The following is a 16,338-nucleotide window of genomic DNA, read 5'->3' as shown; positions in this document are numbered from 1 at the left end:
AGTAGGGCCAAAAGGAGCCTGGGTTTCTCTTTCTCTTTCTATCTCTCTTCCTTCTGGTATGGTGTTCTGTACATAGTATGCTTAGTGTTAAAGTTTAGACTTATTATAAGTTATTGTAAGTTTAAGTTAAGTCTGCTGCAACTGGATTTCTTATGGACAGTGCCAATCCTGAATGTATTGGATTTGTGACCATGATGCTCGGTAGCAGTAAAGCTCTGCTGGAGGAAATACAATTGCCTCTGATCTGCTTTTGGGGAATCCTGCAAAGTGTTTAAGTTTTTACTCTGATAACTATATGTCAGAGTTCTACTCTTGAGTAGAATTTCAATGACGGTTCAATTAGGAGCAGGCTGCACGATCCAACCCAAGTTAAGTCCTGTTAAGCCCCACTCATTTCAAGGGAAGAGTTAAACAAGGGCTCAGAGCCTTTCCGTGGGAATCAATGGGACCTAAAAGTGCTGAATTTTGGCCAGATTGTGCCCACCAGATTTACACAAGCAAGCCAGAGACAGCCAAGAGAGCAAATTGGAGCATTTTGAAAAGCGCTCCACACAGGCTAGCCATTGTTGTCGTCAACGCCAGCAAGTACGAGGCAATTGTGGGGGATTTAAGACTGCAAAATGGTAGGGAACAGTACCAGTTGCTAATTCATGCAAGCATCAAACAGGGTGAGCGCATGGTGAAGAACGAGAGCAACAGGGAAAACATTGTATAACATTCTATTTTACCTGCTTAAAATTCAGCAAGACTAAGAGATGTTGTACAGAGTTCCACACCATCTGGCAGCTGCAAGGAACAAACAAAATACAATTTACAGGTACTCTGTCGCGCAGCCTAAATAATACACCATAGTGCACCAATTGTGCATGAGAGACAGCGCAGCATTAAAGATAATTGATGTGCATTCCCTGCACTTCCTGCTTTAATTTATGTCGCAGGAGTGTCGCAAGGGGGAATTATGGGTGATATGCTTCATAGCCACCTGCCACGTCATAATGTGGCTCCAGGTACCACAACAGATAGCTACTTATTTTGATTTAGACCGAACTCACAGCTCCGGTCCTCCTAGCACACCAATCCCCCGCCAAATCAGGTTAAAAATAAAATAAAATGGACAGAGACATTCATCTTCTGCTATGCAATCCTCCAGCAACAGACATTTCCAGTGCATTTCACATAATTCTTCATAGTTTGTATGGAGTCTTCCCCCATCTCTACAAAAGCAAATCACGTTTATTGAAAATATCGTATTGGGGGCTTGCCAATTCCTTTACGGTTATGAGCCTGATATTTAAGTTCCCTCTAGACACACACACACCACACTTCTTAATGCTGTGTCTTTCCTCAATGAAAACACCCAGCCAACCTTTTTACCCTACAGAGGGAGCAAACAGCTAGGGTTGCCAGACTCAAGAGTGGACAGGACTTCTGTGCCTTTAATTGCCCTGCTCTCTCTTGAGTCTGGAAACCTTAAAGGGAAACCAGCAGACCCTTTGTTTAATTTCCAAGCAAAGGGTCTGCTGGTTTCTCTTTAAGGTTTCCAGGCTCAAGAGAGAGCAGGGCAATTAAAGGCACAGAAGTCCTGTCCACTATTGAGTCCGGCAACCCTGCAAAGAGCAGCACAGAACCCTCTTCCCCCAATCTGCAAAAGAAGAAGAAGAAGAAGAAGAAGAAGAAGAAGAAGAAGAAGAAGAAGAAGAAGAAGAAGAAGAAGAAGAAGAAGAAGAAGAGGAGGAGGAGGAGGAGGAGGAGGAGGAGGAGGAGGAGGAGGAGGAGGAGGAGGAGGAGGAGGAGGAGGAGGAGGAGGAGGAGTTTGGATTTGATATCCCGCTTTATCACTACCCGAAGGAGTCTCAAAGCGGCTAACAATCTCCTTTCCCCTCCTCCCCAACAGACACCCTGTGAGGTGGGTGGGGCTGAGAGACTTCAGAGAAGTGTGACTAGCCCAAGGTCACCCAGCAGCTGCATGTGGAGGAGCGGAGACGCGAACCCGGTTCCCCAGACACGAGTCTACCGCTCTTAACCACTACACCACACCAAACAAGGCCACCTCCTCCATCTTAAAATCAAAGAATCAGCTGCAAAACAGGCTAAACCTTGTGCACCAAGACCTGGAGACCTATTGGATTGTGCAGCAGTGTGGGAACATGTAGTAGCACCTAGGAAATTGCTGCATACCAAGGCCTAGTATTGCCTGCCCTGACTAGCAGAGGTTTTGAAGCTTCTCCCAGCTGCTGCTGTAGCAGCAACAACCTAATCCTATCCCACCATCAGTGCTCAGCACACTGGGGCAATTCCCAGGCTCCAAATACCCTGGCAGGCCCCATTATCGCTCCTGCCTGCTATTACCACTGATGCCACGAGTCATCACCCCCAGTCAGTGTCGCTGGTTGCTACAATGGTGGGAGGAGCTTACAAATGGGAGCCGAATGCCCATTCAGTTAGCTGAGTGGGCGGAGCATGAGACACTTAACCTCAGGGTCGTGGGTTCGAGCCCCACATTAGGCAAAAGATTCCTGGACTAGATGACCCTCGTGGTCCCCTCCAACTTTACAGTTCTATAATTCTATGAATGGTTGCTCAGTTGCAATACATGGCAGGCCATCATATATCTTCCAAATATCCTCACAAATCCATGGTGTGGCATTGGGAATGTGAGATGGCAGCCTTATTGTGTTAAAAAGGAGTCATACACTCTAAAAGAGGCATAATAATAATAATAATAATAATAATAATAATAATAATTTATAGCCCATCTGGATGGGTTTCCCCAGTCACTCTGGGCAGCTCCCAAAATAATAATAATAATAATAATAATAATAATAATAATAATAATAATAATAATATAAAACATCAAAGATTAAAAACTTCTGCGACGAAAGTCCCTCTCACTTTCCGTCTTATAACTCTGACCTCTCAATTATTAAAAGCACTAGCAGGGATTTCTGAGGTAAATAAAACCTCCCACTTATCCCTCTAACCTTTCTTTAAACCCTCTAGCACTCGTGGGTTTTTTAAAAATAAAAGAGAGTCCTCTTCCAGCCTAAACGTGGCCAGGTACCTATATAGACTCGGGGCTATAAGTAAGACTGTTCCTATATGTATAAGGGTTTCACTTCACTAGAAACTCTCTTACTGTAAAGCTAGCCTCCTTCCCGAGGTAACTTTATTATCACTCAGAACCTGTCTCCTCCTTTAGCCCCTCCCCCTTTCTTGGTGCACTCTCAGCCACAAACTAACCTTTCTCCTCTAAAAGGCAGTTTTGACAGTTTAAAAGAGTTCCCCACCACCTGGGTTCCTGGGTACCTTAGCTGGAAAATGAAATAGACGATTACTAATGTGACACTTTAAAGATGGATATTTATTGGCTTGAATCTTAATGGTTGCTTTCTGGTAACATTGGTACAAACTTAATTTCACAGATAACGTTCTTGGTAATCAAATAACAGAATACCTATCCACTACTTCATCTACTCTAAATTCTACCTTCTACACAACCACCCAAGCTCCCACACAGAAAAACCCCCAACCGCCAACTCCAATAACTGTTCCTCTTTCCATTTAAACCCCATGTAGGCCACGCCTCCCATGGAATGTTGCTGCCAGTTAACCAGGAGTCTGGGTTAACCCTTCGATAGGTTGGTTGCGAAACAAAAACATAACATAACAGTTTTCAAATTCGCCACACTTCCCTAAACATTTCCCTAAATCAGGGCTGCCTTCGGATGTCTTAAAGGTTGTGTAGTTCTTTATCTCCTTGACATCTGATGGGAGAGCTTTCCACTGGGCAGGTGCCACTACTGAGAAGGCCCTCTGCCTGGTTCCCTGTAGCTTTACTTCTCACAGTGAGGGAACTGCCAGAAGGCCCTCGGAGCTGGACCTCGGTGTCTGGGCTGAACGATGGGGGTGGAGACACTCATTCAGGTATACTGGACTGAGGCCATTTAGGGCTTTCAAGGTCAGCACTTTGAATTGTGTTCAGAAACGTACTGGGAGCCAATGTAGGTCTTTCAGGACCAGGGTTACATGGTCTCAGCAGCCACTCCCAGTCACCAGTCTGGATTAATTGTAGTTTCCGGTTCACCTTCAAAGGTAGCCCCACGTAAAGCACATTGCAGGAGTAGTCCAAGCGGGGGATAACCAGAGCATGCACCACTCTGGCGAGACAGTCCGCGGGCAGGTAGGGTCTCAGCCTGCATACCAGATGGAACTGGTAGACAGCTGCTCTGTCTACAGAAGGCAATGAGAACCAAGGCAGGGGAGAATGAACAAATCAGACGGTAAAAGTCCAAAAAAGGGGGGACATGGTCTTCAGAGATCATTCGTTGAGAGGCAACCTATGATGCTGCATTTATACTGCATTGGTCTGTTCAACTTACCCGTCCTTCTTTTCTCCACACCAACTTCAACTTTTTTTTTCTGCGAGTTTGTTTTTAATTTTTCACCAGCTTCCACAGATGAGCTTCTCTCCAACAGAGTGAATCTGACATCTCAGAGGGCCTTGCTTCCTCATTCTGTACATCTCAATTATATTCAGAAATAAATTATCTTGTTAGCTACATTATTACATTAAGATGACAAGTAAATTTTATTATAAAAATGTAATGATAAAATAAAAGATATTTTATTCATGCATTTAGTCCTCTCCCTCTCTCCCTCTGACATTTAATTATGTCTACCGCTGCATGGTGATCTAAAACATTAATTTGCCAAATCAACTAGAATCATTGGTAACGGACTGCTTTCCTATTTTGCTCCTTAAAAACTCCAGTTTACCCCCAACTAAAATTTGTTCGAAGGCCAATGTCCAGAGGAGAGACAGGGTGGAAGAAGATTTCGTATATGTGTCAGCCCTACCATGATAGGAAGTGAAACACGCCACTGTGGTTCACAGATTTTGAGGTGGTATTATTCCCTTGCCACTAACAGCCGTCTCCATTTGTCCCATTATGTCAAATGTCAATCTCCCGTTAGATTCACAAAATGTTTAGGGGTGTGCCCCCCCCCGAAAAAAGCACTGGTTATAAGAGACATGAGACACTGAAGAAGATTCCAGATCAACTGCTGATTGCAAACGAAGAACAGTTTGGTAGTTCTAGTACAGGCATCCCCAAACTGCGACCCTCCAGATGTTTTGGCCTACAACTCCCATGATCCCTAGCTAACAGGACCAGTGGTCAGGGATGATGGGAATTGTAGTCCAAAACATCTGGAGGGCCGAAGTTTGGGGATGCCTGTTCTAGTATGTATCGGTTAACCAATCAGCTAAAAAGAATATACATTGTATATCCCGTTTGCTGTTGCTTCCTTTAAAGATCCAGTATGGATAAATCTTATAACTTCTAGACAGGGCTGGACTTAGGTTTGATGAGGCCCTGAGCTACTGAAGGTAACGGGGCCCTTTATATGTCTAGCTGTCCTTTGTCAACAACAAATTGCCACTGTTTTTTGTGTTGAATATACTGTATGCTATATCTATGGACCTAATAGGTATCTAAAGCCATTTGCACATGCAGAATGTAGGCACCCTATACAGTGGTACCTCTACTTACGAATAACTCTCCTTACGAATGTTTCTACTTACAAATGGAGCTCCGTCTGCCATCTTGGATGCAGTTTAGATAGGATTTTTTTCTACTTACGAAATTTTAGATAGGGTTGCTTCTACTTACGAATTTTTTCTCCCAATGCATTCCTATTGGATTCGACTTACAATTTTTTCCGACTTACAAATGTGTGTTCGGAACGCATTAAATTTGTAAGTAGATGTACCATTGTATATCGAAATGAGCAAACCAGTGATATTTTAGGGAGCAGGCTACCAGGTGGGGCCCATTACTTACATCATAGGAGCCTACACAACACAAAACGCTGTTGCTGTATGTAGGTTTTATTTGTTTTTTATCTTATATTTTGGAAGTGTACATCCAGTGGTTTTTTCCTTTAATTTTTTTTTGGGGGGGGGCAAGAGAGTGGGGCCCTAAGCTATAGCTTGTTTAGCTTATACGTAAATCCGGCAGTGCTTCTAGAGACAATAGAGACAAAGAGAGATACGGATAGATTGTTACTGAAAGGACTTCCCACATGCGCAAGACGTTGGGAAAACCCCCAGAACAGATTTACAAGTGTGGGGGGGGGATGTAGTGAGAGGAGAAGGAGAGACAGGTCCATGTTGTGCAGGCAGACCTCCTTGTGCAAATGGGACGGCTTCATTGGATATAACCCAATAATCCCTTTGATAATATCAACAGCAGAGCTTTTACAGATGCTGCAAGATTCAGGAGTACACAACTCTTTTGTCCTTTTTTTAAAATAATAATAATAATAAGGTATGTCTTCTCGTGAAGAGAAGAACAGATGACAATTTTAAAATTCTAACGAAAGGTACCCGCAGTCCTTTAAAAGCGCCAGAGAGTTTGTGAATAATTTCAGCATAAAAATATATTCCCCCCAATAATGCTGACAAGGTCACTTATCCAACTGTGTGAACGGTAATATCCGTCACTGAAGTGGCAAGGAAATAAATTTGATCTGACTGGCAGCAATGGATAAACAGCCTCTAAAACTTTCCTCAAATCTGGTTTGTCATATATGAATTGCCACTCTTTGCCCACTTCAGAATCTGCATCCCACTTCGTCGGGCTCCTCTTCCTTCGGCAATGTTGAAGAAGAAAAGCTGTGCATTAAACAGATCGGAAAGGCACTCCCTATACGTATTTCAATTTAAATTAAAATCCAACTTGCTTGCTCGGATAGGATGACCAGAGCCTGTCACACAAAAGATGTCAACAATGTTTGGCTGCTCAGGAGATAATACTGGCTGTCTTAGGCCAATCAAGTTTCTGATTTGGATGCCTGACCATTTAATATTTTCACCCTTTCTAATGTTGCCTTCCTTCAGCACATAGCGTACACAGGAAAGCCTATCTATAAACTTTGCCAATATACCAAGGTTGTGATTGCTGGCAGACACAGTCCTAGGCATAGATGGTGTTTGGATCAGCTGGCTATAGAACGAACTCGTTCATTTAGGTATTTGAGTGTATTCTTGAATAAAAACCTCTCTTGGAGACACTGAAAGGAAAGATGCAGAAAAGCATTGGGGCATTGATGAAGTTTTATTACAATAAGGGAGTGCAGCTGATTGAACCTGCCCTTAAGATATTTGGGGGAATGTCAGAGGGTGTGCAATCTTTCCTTGCGGCTCCTTCCTTTGACCAGAGCTGGGTGCTCATGCAGAGGCAGAATCCACACCTAAGATGCCCCAAGATCTGTGGGAATGTTAAGGATAGTAGGAAAGGATATATTGAATAAGTTTTATCCTTTCTTCACTCATGCGAGTGAAGTGATGTAGCAGAGCAGGTTCCCCTCAATATAGCTGGAAGCAAGTTTGCATATTCGTTTGAATCTCTTAGTTAAGTTTATTCCTGGTGTCCTCCTTTTGACCCCTCTTAAAAGAACAAAGACGCAAGTCTTTCTGAGTAAAGTAACAAAACATTTACTCACATTTCAGCTCACGGTTTGATTCCTGAAAGGCAGACTTTGCTTGATAGTTACACAACAAACTCTGAGTTCATCTCCTATGGAGACTGAATTCATGTGCTGCTGGCTGAGAGCCAGCAGACAGCAAAAAGTACATTAAGAGAATGAAATGGCTGCATTTGGTGGAGTCAGCCAGGGCCACGCCCATCTCCCAGGTCACATGCGGGGGAGAATGCTCCAGACCAGTGGAATAGGAAGTTAATCTGACTGGATGTCCCCCCTGCATGTGGCCACTCTAGGGAAATAAGGAATGTTGCATTTGACTGTACCAATGGATTACATCCCACAAGATCCACCATCAGTTGCAGACTTAGGTCCCCCTATTGCTGGTGCAACAATTATGTTGTGCTCTTGGCTATTTTCAATGACCTCGTGTGCAAACCCAGTGCTAAAAGAAAGGTACAGGAGCCCTGGATGGTCAATTCCAGTCAATAAGCCTGAGCTGTACTCACATATGAACTTCACGGATCTCAACCTGGGTCTCAAGAGGTCCAAACTGTATAAGGAAGATCTGGGGAGATGAGTAGGAAACTGGTTGTTTTGTCCCCACTTCAGACATTACAAGAAAAAAAACAACCCAGGGTGAACATAGGGCATATGTTGTCATCATTGTAACATAAGGATGTGCATGTTCAATATTTAAGGACTGCTGGAGCTTCATGTCCTTCATCTCTGCACATTGGTGTATGCATACCCTGCAACATTTATCCGATGAGAATAGGGACTTCCCATTCCAAAATGGGAATTTTACTGTTTATACCCCACACATCTTACTGGGTTGCCCCAGCCACTCTGGGCAGCTTCCAACACATATGTTGTTTCTTGTTGTTGTTTAGTTGTTTAGTGGTGACCGACTCTTCGTAACCCCATGGACCAGAGCACGCCAAAACATATAAAAACATAATAAAACATTTTTAGAAAACCTGCCTATACTGTACAAGATTGCCTTCGGACAGCTCGGGAGTCAAATAACCCCATACCCTCAAACATTTCTCCAATGAAAATAAGGACGTCCTAAGGAAAAGCGAGACATTCCGGGATCAAATCAGAAACCGGAATGGCTTCTCTAAATCAGGGATGTCCCTGCAAAATAGGGACACTTGGATGGTCTGGTGTATGAAATATAAGCCACCTGGAGCAACTATGCCTATAAAATGGTTGTCCCATGGGGGAAAGAAAGACGGACTGGTAGCAACAAAGTACTCTCAAAGGGCTTCCCTACACACTGATGTTTAATCAGCCTCCTCGTGGGTTTACAACAGGCTTGGGCAAATGGCCCTCCAGATGTTTTGGGACTACAACTCCCATCATCCCTAGCTAACAGGACCAGTGGTCAGGGATTGTGAGAATTGCAGTCCCAAAACACCTGGAGGGCCGAGTTTGCCTATGCCTGGTTTACAGCCTTTGCTTTGCTGGACTTTTTATGTATCTGTTTAGGTAAAGGGACCCCTGACCATTAGGTCCAGTCGTGACCGACTCTGGGGTTGTGCGCTCATCTCACATTATTGGCCGAGGGAGCCGGCGTATAGCTTCCAGGTCATGTGGCCAGCATGACAAAGCTGCTTCTGGCAAACCAGAGCAGCACATGGAAACGCCGTTTACCTTCCCACTGTAGCGGTTCCTATTTATCTACTTGCATTTTGACGTGCTTTCGAACTGCTAGGTTGGCAGGAGCTGGGACAAAGCAACGGGAGCTCACCCCGTCACAGGGATTCAAACCGCCGACCTTCTGATCAGCAAGCCCTAGGCTCAGTGGTTTAACCACAGCGCCACCTGGGTACCTAGGTGTATCTGTTTATCAGGAAGCAAATAAAAGACCAAATCTTAAAGCTGGCATCCCCAAACTGCGTCCCTCCAGATGTTTTGGCCTACAGCTCCCATGATCCCTAGCTAACAGGACCAGTGGTCGGGAAAAATGGGAATTGTAGTCCAAAACATCTGGAGGGCCGAAGTTTGGGGGTGCCTGCCTTAAAGCACTGGGTGATTTTGATTGGGCCAGACCCCTTCTGGCCATCAAGTAACAGGGCTTAGTTAGAAGCCAAGAACTATCCAAGCAAATGGAAAGCAAACACTTTGGTTTTGCCTTGTTTTATCTATCCATGCAAAATATATATCACTTAATATGGTAGAAGTTTGTCATTGGTATGAGCTTTCGTGTGCATGCACACTTCTTCAGATACGTATGAAGAAGTGTGCATGCACACAAAAGCTCATACCTATGACAAACTTAGTTGGTCTCTAAGGTGCTACTGGAAGAAGAAAAAATTATTTTGTTTTGACTACGCCAGACCAACATGGCTACCTACCTGTAACTATTAATATTCAGTAAAGCTTTGCACAGACCTTGCTCAGAAAACTTATGTGCAGAAACTTATGAGCAGAATTATCATATACACTATACACACATGTGTGCAAACACACACATATTTCTGGTATATTTTGGAAAGTCGCTTGTTCACTATGCATTTCGGCACCACTTTAGATACCATAACCAAATTTTGCACGGTGATTTCTAAGATTAAGGAGCAGGCTTTTATTCACGTTTAGATACCATTAGATGCCATTTTGAATTAAGATGGTGGATTGAGCCTTTCGACACTGCGCTGATGGTTTTGGGTTCTTGGAATTCCTGAACATCGCTGAGTATAATGTGGGGGGGGCCTTCTATTCATAAGCCAAAAAGCTCGGAGCCAAACACAATGTTTGTCCTGCCTCAAAAACCTCCATTTCAATTTGTACACAGGGCATGAGCCGCCCAAAAGCTCTTTGACATCAAGGCAGTTGTTCTTTCCGGAAAATACCTTTATTATGAGATGTAATTCTGTGATGTGGATTGGTGTTATAACTTAAACCACTCATTTATTCATGCCACCTCACCTTGTTCCGAGAGAGTGCAAGGGAAGCACTTAAAAAAATTAAATGCCCCCAAGATTACTTAGCGACTTATTTGCGGGTTTTCCTGCCCTCCCCATTACTATGGAAACAAAGTGGATATAAAGTGCACTGCAAGCAACGTCTACTTCAGACCATTAAAAGATGTGCAATTATTTTAATAGCAGGCTTCATGGCAAACTTTCTATTTTCAATGAATTCTTTTTCATATTAAGCCCCCCGCTGATGGAGAGGACAAAGACTAACAGCAATCAGGAACTTGTCAGGAACTGACACCTAGTGACAATCAACGTTGTATATCCCACATATTTTAAAGCCTTATCAAAGCTGTCCGAAGGAACTCTCCACCCCACGAAATGCTCAGTACATACAGGTGAACAGTCTTCTGTAGTAGTTCCCACCTGTGAGCCTACAGTTCCTTTATTTTTGTTAAAATATTGCTGTGCTGCTTTCGCAGCAAAGCCCATCCAAAGCAGAATGAGAATTATTAGAATCTTAATTTGTATCTTTCTTGGGCTCCCTGATCACTGCAGATGGCGACAGCAGTCACGAAATTAAAAGACGCCTGCTTCTTGGGAGAAAAGCAATGACAAACCTAGACAGCATCTTAAAAAGCAGAGGCATCACCTTGCCTACAAAGGTCCGTATAGTTAAAGCTATGGTTTTCCCAGTAGTGATGTATGGAAGTGAGAGCTGGACCATAAAGAAGGCTGATCGCCGAAGAATGGATGCTTTTGAATTATGGTGCTGGAGGAGACTCTTGAGAGTCCCATGGACTGCAAGAAGATCAAACCTATCCATTCTGAAGGAAATCAGCCCTGAGTGCTCACTGGAAGGACAGGTCGTGAAGCTGAGGCTCCAATACTTTGGCCACCTCATGAGAAGAGAAGACTCCCTGGAAAAGACCCTGATGTTGGGAAAGATGGAGGGCACTAGGAGAAGGGGACGACAGAGGACGAGATGGTTGGACAGTGTTCTCGAAGCTACGAACATGAGTTTGACCAAACTGCGGGGAGGCAGTGGAAGACAGGAGTGCCTGGCGTGCTATGGTCCATGGGGTTACGAAGACAAATTTGTATCAGCCACTAACCATAGCAATAAAATAAAATGTACTGAAGACAGAGGTTAAAACTTAACTATTTGGGCGTGTGGCGTTTGCCCGTTCTTTTGGAAACGTCTATACAGGGGGAGAGAAAGGGTTAATAGGTAGATCAATAGAAAAGCCCAGAGGCGGAGTCTACCTGCTCTTAAAAGGCTTAGCCGGAGGTTTAGACAGTTGGGAAGACAGTTGGAAATAGACAGTTAGTTCGGTTGGTTTCTTGTGGGTGGGAGGCATAGGAGTCAGAGTGGGTTAGAGACAGAGGGGAGACAGAGAGAGTGAATTGGATTATAATGTTTCAAAGTATTTAAAACTTGTTTGCGTTCACAATAAACTGGAATCTTTGCTAATACGTTACAACCTGACTGAGTCTGAATATATTACCGGGGAAACCTGGTTGGAGAATAGATGTGGTGGCACAGGGTCAATAGTCCGTGGAACGACCAGGGGCTCTGTGTGAACGCCACAAAAATGGTGGCAGCGGTGGGATAAATAAATACGCCCATGGCGGGATAGATTTATACACTCATGAAGGGGAAGGTGGATCTGGGAGTGAGGTTATTTTGGCAGAGGGGTTTACATCAATAATCAAATAATAGATCTTATTCTAATTGCCCCTGCTAAAAAACCTGGCAGTTTTTGCTGTCACCTGATCATCTTGATCTGGTAAAAGAAAGGACACAGTAGCAATGGTTGAGCGACCCAGCGTAGACAATAATAGAGGGTTATAACCTCAGTCCTCCTATCTTTATAGAGAGTGCAAGCCAGAAGCACATGAGCCACAAGGTCAATACTGCCATCTTCACAGGGACGTAACCCATCAAAAGTAACGTACATCAATAATAAGGGGTGTGGGTGGTGCTGTGGTCTAAAGCACTGAGCCTCTTGGGCTTGCTAATTGGAAGGCTGGCGGTTCAAATCCATGCGACAGGGTGAGCTCCCATTGCTCTGTCCCAGCTCCTGCCAACCTAGCAGTTCGAAAGCAAGTACAGTGGTACCTCTACTTACAAATTAAATGCGTTCCGAACGCACATTTGTAAGTAGAAAAAATTTGTAAGTCGAATCCCATAGGAATGCATTAGGAGAAAAAATTCGTAAGTCGAAGCAACCCTATCTAAAAATTCGTAAGTAGAAAAAATCCTATCCCAACTGCATCCAAGATGGCGGACGGAGCTCCATTCGTAAGTAGAAACATTCGTAAGTAGAGTTATTCGTAAGTAGAGGTACCACTGCAGATAAATCCGTAGGTACCACTGCGGCGGGAAGGTAAACAGTGTTTCTGTGTGCTCTGGTTTCTGTCACGGTGTCCCGTTGTGCCAGAAGCGGTTTAGTCATGCTGGCCACATGGCCTGGAAAGCTGTCTGTGGGCAAACACTGGCTCCCTCGGCCTGAAAGCGAGATGAGCACTGCACCCAATAGTCGCCTTTGACTGGATTTAACCATCGAGGGGTCCTTTACCTTTTTTTTTTACCTTTACAACAATCATACCGGTAATTGCCTGTATAAAAAGTCAAGGTTACTAAAAACCAATAATAAAATAAAGATTGATTTAAAAATAAACAAAACAGAACTTCGATAGCAATAACAGTATCCCAGCCTCCATTCAGCGAGGACCAAAAATGTCACAAGGACGGCCAGTCAAAATATGAATGGACTCCAAACTCCCATTCAACTCCAACCAATATGGTTGGTGGGATATATCTAACATCTGAAGGCCTACAGGTTTCCCATTCCTGTACCCAAGGGGAGGGTCTATTCTGTCACAGGCTCCCCTTTGTTGAATCACCTCCCTCCTGATATACAACATCAACGTGTTTTCGGTGCTTGCAAAAATCACACTTGCTCCCTCGGGTATTTGCTGCTCATTGCTACCAAACTTACTGGACTGTAGTTACATTTTTATATACCATGGACTTTTAATGAGTGAGTGGTGGTATGCAAATGTTTTAAATATGGCAATCAAGTCAGGAGGGAACTTCCCCGCCCAAAGGAATGCACACTGCAGATAAAGAAGGGAAAATCTTTTGAGAAAGAAGCAAAATCTTTTTCTTCTCCAGGGCTTGGGGAGAAAGGAAATGAGGGCTAAGCTGGCTCCACAGTTCTTTCTACTCTATATTGTATTTTTATTTATGTTATTGGTTTTTATTGGTTTTTATGGCTGTCAATGTTCTTTTGTTATGCTGTGAGCTACCTGGGGTCCCGTTTGGGCCAGAAATGGCGAGATAGATCATTTTAAATAAATAAATAAAAATCCATTAAAATGAAGGTTAACGCTACAATTGGGTTTTATGACCAGAGGGAGAATTTGCTTTTCCTTGGCTCCTTGTTTCCTAAGGGGGGGGGGGAGAGAGAGAGAGAGAGAGGGAGAGAGAGAGAGAGAGAGAGAGAGAGAGAGAGAGAGAGAGAGAGAGATTGTGTGCACACTTTTGTTGTATATTAGTGCAACCATGGTAAAATATAAACAGTTCTTTAAAAGTGAGAAAACGGGGAGGGAATCTGCATATATCCAAGAGTAGCCTTTATAACCCCCCCCCCCTGCAACGGGGTCTGTAGGCCAATAGCAATGTTGCAAAATGTTCTTCCTACTCAATAAGATACGGAGGAGCATTCCTAACAAGCTGCAAATCAGTTTCTTTCCAGCCCGTGTCATTTTCAGACGAGCTCATACCTAAGGCCATCCTGACTCCTTAAATTTGTGATTTTAAAAAAAGATAAAAACCCTAATTGGAATACGCATTTTAACATTTTCTTTCAAAATATGCATTTCTATACATACTTCCTCCCAAAACTCACCATGTTTTTAAAAAGGGGGGTTTATTCTGGGATGTGTGTTTGGGTTAATGTTTATAAAGTAGAGCAGTGAGCAGTGGAATGTTTAGGAAGTGCAAAAGCCGGTGGATTCTCAACTCTGCTTCACAGGTCAGTGCGCATTGGAATTTGCAAAGGTCAAATTTCCCACCAATGAGACTGACTGAAAACACCACACACAGATCCCCCCTCCCGTTCCCATTAGCCAACAAAAAAAATCAGACCTCTCCCTCTCATTTTGCCCTGAGAAAAGTGGGGAAGAAAGAAAAAGACCTGACAAGCTACCACTATCCAATAGAGGCCTCTCCCTCATCCCATGGTTATCATCTTGCCCTGAGATAGGCCAGCAGGAGGCAAGCACACACACACAGAAGCCCCATAAAATGAGCTCATCCCCCCATGAGCCTCCCAATTGTTGGTTTCTGTCTTTAACATATACAGAACACCTTTTCTTTCAGAGATCTTAACATATGGGGTACAGCTCACCCATCTAGAAATACAGTCGTGCCTTGGTTTTCAAACAGCTTGAACCATTTTTAGAAGCTGAATGTCCGACCGGGTTTCTGCGGCTTCCGATTGGCTGCAGGAGCTTCCTGCAGCCAATCAGAAGCCATGCTTTGGTTTTCGAACGTTTTGGAAGTCGAACGGACTTCCAGAATGGATTCTGTCTAAACAAATAGCCATCTTTTCCATTCTGTTGTAACTTTCAGTTTTAAAAACCTTATCATAATCATCTTATGAAAACTATTTTCCGAGGTCTATCAGAAAAGCAGTGTGTATAAGAGCCATAAATATTATCTACCACCCTAAAAGTTGAGTGACTTTCTTTTCAGAATCAAAGGAACACTTCCAGAGGGGGAAGGACCTGCAGAAATGGACCGACTGGTTGGAATAAACCAATTTGTCTTATAAGGTTAGTTGTCTGCAGCTGGTCTCGCTGGATGTCTCCGCAATAAACAAGGTTTTGATATAAGGCAACGTATGGTGCCTGAAGTTTGCAATGCCTTTGCTGCCCGTCAATGGAATGGAATTACGGAAACTTACTCCAGAGGTCCGGATGGTAGGAGAGGAGCAGCACAGGTAATGTTTAAAACACCATCTACTTGTGTAAATGAAAGCTGTCAAGACTCATAGAAATAAATTGGAGGGGAAAGTAGCTCTCTTGTGTATTGCTGAGAGAGCCTGAGGGTATCGGTGCATAAAAAAAAGCCTCACAGTGAGAATGAAGAGCAGAAAAATTCTATAATGCCTGTAAAGAGATAACAGCCAGTACTGCTGAAAAGCTTGGATATTATGTTTAGGGGATGAATGTGACGGCTTCAGAATTCACCTAAGTCTGCAGTCCTACAAAGTTCCTGGAAAGTAAGCACCATTGATATCAGCAGGACTTTTTGAGAAAACATACATAGCATTCTGCTGTAACTAACTCAAGGAAGTAGAGAGAGCTCATTCACATGAAGGCAGGCCTGCATTGGGAAAGTTTTAATGTTGGGTGATATATTATGTTTTTTTATAAGTGTTGCAAGCTGCCCAGAGTGGCTGGGGCAACCCAGCCAGATGGGTGAGGTATAAATAATAAAATGATGATGATGGCAAGGTGAACAGAGAGTACAGTCATACCTTGGATCCCAAACACCTTGCGAGTCAAACATTTTGGCTCCCGAACGCCACAAACCCAGAAGTGAGTGTTCCACTTTGCGAACGTTCTTTGGAAACTGAACGTCCAACAGGGCTTCCGATTGGCTGCAGGAGCTTCCTGCAGCCAATCAGAAGCCGCGCTTTGGTTTCCAAACATGGACTTCCGGAACGGACTTCCAAGGTACGACTATAGTAGGAAAATGTTAGGTCACATCCACACCTTGCTTTTTGTTAAGGGTGCTGAAAGCTTTTAGGAGACCCCTCACAGAGCTACAAGTCCCATTACCCTGAAAGAATGGGAGTTCCCAGGACTCTAGGTTCTTTCAGGGAAGCCAAAGTGGTATGAATGGCTTTAAAGG

The sequence above is a fragment of the Zootoca vivipara genome, chromosome 9 (genome assembly GCF_965207765.1).
Source record: "Zootoca vivipara chromosome 9, rZooViv2.hap1.1, whole genome shotgun sequence".
Lineage (NCBI taxonomy): Eukaryota > Metazoa > Chordata > Lepidosauria > Squamata > Lacertidae > Zootoca > Zootoca vivipara.
This window is presented reverse-complemented; position numbering follows the sequence as displayed.